Here is a 5,929-nt window from a genome sequence, read left to right as displayed (position 1 = left end):
AGCCTTTTACAGCACGGTGGCATTTCAAGGAAAAAATTCCTGCCAGGTACCCATTCATCTCACCTGGGTTGAGTGCAGCACATTGTGGATGAATTTCTTGCTGAAGGAAATTACGGAATGATGGTGATAGTGATCATGATGAAAGTGGTGGTGGTTGTAGCAATGATGATGATGATGATTAAGGTGGTAATAATGATGTTGATGATGAGAGTGGCAGAGATGAGTTAATTGGCAGGGATGATATTAGTGGTGGTAATGTTGGTGATAATTAAGATGATGTTGATTGTGATGGTGGTGATGGTTAATGATTGTGTTTTCGGAGGTGGAATTATTGAAGGTGTATAGCATAGCACCGTTAGAGGGCGCTATTCCATTTACATACAATGACGGCGCTGTATCGTGATGTCGTGATATATATGTTTATTTTCAGATAAATACAATTTAAAATAAAAAAGCCCCATGCAGTTTCATTTAAAACACTGAATGATTTCTTGTTAGATACATATTTTTTTATAAGGCAAAATAAGGACAAACAAAAAGAAGAAGAAGGTAGAGATAAGAGAAGACGAAGAAGGAGGAGAGGAGACGAAGAAGGAAAGTAAGAAGGGGGAAGAAGAAAGAGAAGAAGAAGGAGGAGGGAAAGAAGAAGGAGAAGAAAAAGAAGAAAAAAGGGAAGTAGAAGAATGTGCCTATAACATACTATACTAGAATACTGTCAATAAAAACGTAATATTGTTGAGGTCGTATGGTTTAACGGTTAGCATGGTGCTTCGATCTTCTCTGATTTTGACCTTTTTTTGTAGGTGTTAAAATAACGGGATGGGCTTTAAAAAGCATGAATACACAGATTCATATTTTCTGTTGATTCACAATAACAAACAACCTAACAACACTGAATTCAAGGAAAAAATGTGAACTATATAAAGGTCCCACCGAGATTTGAACTCGGATCGCGAGATTCAGAGTCTCGAGTGCTAACCATTACACCATGGGACCTTGTTATATAAGTTGAGGAATACATTAGTGCTCGTTTTCAGTTATATTGGAAATACTTTAATGGCGGCTGTCTGACATAGGTTGAATAGCATGATTTATTTTCTAATTACAACTATAATCTATGAATTTCCAAGGCATGTTTAAAGAAACAAAATAGGAAAGAATTTAAAAATCTAAAAGGGAGGGGAAGTGGAAAAATAAAGGAAGAAGAAATGAGAGAGAAGGGACGAGGAGTGAAGGAATTAAAGAATTCAGAAAATAACAAAAAAGAGTGAAAGAAAAAAAGTAATAAAAAATATAAAAGATTTAATACTTATAAACATTAGCGGCGGAAGCCAAAAATCTTAGGGGGGACCAACAAAATTTGTTGACAAGCAAAAGAAAAAAAAGTTATCAACCCAAAATTTTAGGGGGGACGCAGGAAACAAAATTGACATTAAAAAAAGGTTTCAACAAAAAAGTGGGGGGAATCGTCCCCCCACTTCTAATTTAGGGGGGACACGTCCCCCCCCCCCCCCGCTTCCGCCGCCTATGCTTATGAACCATGGATCTTGAAAATAAAAATCATATGCACTATGGGTAAAATAACCATGAGATATATATAGGTTTTGAACTCGGATCGCGGATTCAGAGTCTCGAGTGCTAACCTTTACACCATGGGATCTCACATATACTTGCAATGTAAATAAGTAATTGTATTAAACACTCTTTTCCTGGTAACATTCACCTCTGTGTTAATGACGACTATCTGAATGAGCCTGTATAGACCATCATATTGATGGATTTTGTAACGAAAGTTGTTCCCGACAACTTGGGAGCCTGGGTATCAACTTTTTTTTAAGCAAGAACTTTTTTTTCTCGGACATTTCAGGTTTTCTGACAAACTTAAACCCCTTTAAATGGAACTCGTGCATTTCTTTTGCCCCTTCTCCTTTCTGGTGATATATCTCAGTCAGAATAATCCATTTTGGCGCATTTTTGATTGAATAACTCTTTCTGAAAATAAGATCTTGTAGATTCCTCGTTCGCTCCAGAGTCGTAATAACTTGTGATTTGTTTTTGGAGACGGTTTCAGAAAGCATTCTTGCAGTTATTATGACTCAACTCATTCCATCTCGCTGATTTATCGTTTTATATTTTCTTATTGTCCAAGCCCCCTTACATCCCCTATAAACAGGAGCGGCGATACGGGGGGGGGGATGGAGCAGTGAAAAGTGCTCAAGAAAAAATGTCCCCCCCCCTCGCGAACGTGTACTATGCCGTTTTCACCCGAGGAGGACCCAATTTAGGTGTTACCAATTAAAAGCACTTTCTTGTACAAGTGCAAAATTTACCCCCTCTCGTACGTGTTCTGTTCCCTTTTCACCTGAGAAGGACACGTTTTATGTGTTACCAAGTGCCATTTCTCTTATCAGTGCCATTTTTAAAAACAAAAATAAGCCCCCTTACGACGAACGTGCCCCTTTCACCCGATGACCCGTATTTTATGTGTGAGCAAGTGCCCCCTTGCCTTCTTGTAAGTGCCCCGTTTTACCCAAGGAAAGTGCCCATCATGAACATGTTCTGTGCCCTTTTCATCCGAGAAGGTCCCGTTTTATCTGTTAACGAGTGCCTTGCCTTCTCATAATAGGTGCATGTTCTTTATATCAGATAAGTTGTCTTTAAAAACCAATCTTTTCGTGTCTGATGAGGGCTTAATTCTGCGAGTGTATCCTTTAATCTCATAATCTCTTTCAAAATGTGATTTGCCCCTTTCGCTACTTCTTTTTCGTTTGATAATGAAATTCATCCCTTTTAACCTAGAATTAAATGCCATAATTTAATATGCCATTGTTTACTTTTGATAAATGCCCCTTTTCTTTTCGAGTTTGTTCAAATTGTTCACTCTGTTAATGTTAAGCTGGCGTTTATTTTCCTTAGGAACAAGTGCTCCTATTATGATTCTGGAAAAACACATTTTGAATTGATGAATTAAAGACACATCCATTGCCAAAGAAATGTCGTCAGGAACAGCCAGCGTTTGCAATACTTTTGCAAATTTCCATTAAGAATTGGCATCATTGGTAAGAAACAAGAAAACAATAATCTCATTTAATGTTACTACTTATGAAGGAAAAAAAAACTTGATAAGAATAATCCTATACGTGCCTTAAGTTTCATGCAGGCGAGTGGGGTAGATAAGCATTTTAGTCATTGTTTTAACAAAGTCCCTTTTCGAAAGAAAAGGGGCCCTTATATTCCATTATGGAATTTTCATATTTTCTCCTTTCAACTTTGCTCCGCCGCCCCTGCCCATACATTTAGACAGGTGTAGAACAGCGTCTGTATCAAATAATTAAATTATGTATTGAGTAATTTGCCCATTCATTCATTACTCTGCCACCCGTCTTTTTTTATTTGGAATTCGATTTTCTACGAATATGAAAGCTGATTTGAAACAAAAAAAAATAAAAGAAGCTTAATGGTGAAAATTCACTTAAAAATCGGATGTAAAATAACAAAGTTGTATTAAAACAGTTAATTGCAAACGAGGGAGTCGATGATGTCACTCACTATTACCTTTTTTTATTGGGCCTATGTAAATTTTAACAGATTTGACACTTATAAGGGCACTAGAATTAATTGAACCATAAAATGTTAAAACGATGGTAATTGCACATGTTCTGTGAAGAATAAAACTCTGTTTGACTTGACAATCAGGATAAGAAAAAGATATCTAATATTTCATGTAATAAAATTACAAAAGAATTAGTGAGTGGGCGATCTCATTGGTCCCCCAATTTAAAGGGGGAATCCATCCTTGGTCGTAAAATGTTTTGTTGGAAAGGAGAAAATTTAATAAAACGGAATGGTGAAAAGAAGGAAATCGGACAAGCAATAAGAAAGGTATGGCTGCTTTCACATTAGCAACTAGTACCCCTTTCATAAACCCCATTAAAATGAATTAGGCGGCTAATAGCAGCATAATTTGGTCGTAAAATTGGAGGAGGACAAGAGTTATCCGCATTACTCATACCCTTTTCATAAACCTATCCTCCAATTAGCCGCCTAAATAATTCAATAAAAATTGCGTTCATAAACTCCGAAAATAAGCCGCATTATTTCTACGAGCGCCCGTCCTGAAAAAGGGGGATAATCGACATGACAACTGGACACGCCCCCTCCGATGCGGTTGTGTTGGAAAAGGGTGACCTTGTGACCGCACCATGGCAATTATCCGCATAATTTGGAAATGCGTTCATAAACTCAAAATCTTGTCCCGATGCTGCTATTATGCGGATAATAGCAGCATCAGAGTAATGCGGATAACTCTTGTCCTCCTCCAATTTTACGACCAAATTATGCTGCTATTAGCCGCCTAATTCATTTTAATGGGGTTTATGAAAGGGGTATCTGATGCTGCTATTATCCGCATAATAGCAGCATCGGGACAAGATTTTGAGTTTATGAACGCATTTCCAAATAATGCGGATAATTGCCATGGTGCGGTCACAAGGTCACCCTTTTCCAACACAACCGCATCGGAGGGGGCGTGATGTCCAGTTGTCATGGCGATTATCCGCCTTTTTCAGGACGGGCGCTCGTAAAAATAATGCGGCTTATTTTCGGAGTTTATGAACGCAATTTTTATTGAATTATACGCATTACTCTAGCGGCTAATTGGAGGATAGGTTTATGAAAAGGGTATAGGTAATTAAATTATGACAAGGGGCAAGGACAACTTTCCCATAGACCGGTGCCTATTTACCAGGGATTTGTGGTTTTCTCCTAAGTACCCTTTCCCCTGGGGCAGTAAACTAAATACAACTCAGGTAAAGCAAAATACAGTTTGAAGTAACATTTTTGAAGAAGAAAAAAGACATTTTAGCCATTTGATGTATTGGAGTACATGGAAGAGTAATCCTTGCCTATTTAATGACTCCATGAGTAGAGTGAATACCAATATTTGCAACTTTTTTAAAATCATAATTTTGTTATTGTTTGTCCGATATTGTTCAAACTTTCACCTATCAGCTTGTCTGATTCTTTCTTTTACCTCTAAAAACAAGTTTTTATTTGCATGAGTTAATGGATTCCCCTTTAATACCGACCTGGGTCCCGTTTCATAAAGAGTAACAACTATTGTAACTTTGTTATTATGCCAAATACCATGGCAACGGGGCTCAGCAGCCAATCAAAATCAAGCTTACCATGGTAGTTGCCATGATGGCAAAGTTACAACAGTTGTAACTCTTTATGAAACAGGCTCCCTATTAAAAAAGCAATGGGGAAATGGGAACTGATGAGCTACAAACTGTGGCCCTGGGAAGCGGGGATGCTGAGAAGCATGCACCCCTAAGATTTTCCTGGGGATGCTGCGTGTGTTATTTTCTTAAGGCAGCACCCCCTGAATTGTGGTAGGCCGGTGAAAAGGTTAAGAAATATAACCAAAATGTTCCTTTTTATTAAATTTCTCGGGATCAAATTGACCTTCATTTTGTAGCGTAAGCCTTTTTCTTTCTTTTTTTTCCTGTCAAACTTCTTGGTACCATAATGACCTACATTATGTAGCAAAGCTTTTTTTTGGTCAAATTTCTCGGTACCAAAAATGACCACCATTTTTGAGTGAACACCTAACAGCTTTTTCTTTTGCTTGTCAGTTGACATCAGTACCCCCTGTTAAAAAAAATCATTCTCAGGGCCTAGATAGAAATCCGTGATTTTTAAGTGACATTGCTGATGAAACGGTCTTTTGTTTGACTAATGTATAAAACATTCTTGATAGATTAAAAAAAAATTACATACTAAATTTTTCAAGAGACTTGCCAAAAGTCGGAACAAGTATATGCAAAGTGTATTCCAAGAATGGTAAAATGAATACTCCAAATTTCTTTTTTAGAAAAAAAAATAGGGATGACAATTCATTTTAATCATTACGATTAAAACTGAAAAA

The 5,929-nt window shown here is 37.3% G+C and overlaps 1 non-coding gene across 1 annotated transcript; it reads right to left on the bottom strand.

The window, feature by feature from the left end:
• Window positions 1-924: 924 nt before the first annotated feature.
• Window positions 925-996, bottom strand: TRNAQ-CUG. The gene has a single exon. It is a non-coding gene; the product is annotated as a tRNA-Gln (tRNA).
• Between the last annotated feature and the right edge of the window lie 4,933 nt (window positions 997-5,929).

Source organism: Lytechinus variegatus, chromosome 1 (genome assembly GCF_018143015.1).
Source record: "Lytechinus variegatus isolate NC3 chromosome 1, Lvar_3.0, whole genome shotgun sequence".
Lineage (NCBI taxonomy): Eukaryota > Metazoa > Echinodermata > Echinoidea > Temnopleuroida > Toxopneustidae > Lytechinus > Lytechinus variegatus.
This window is presented reverse-complemented; position numbering and strand designations above follow the sequence as displayed.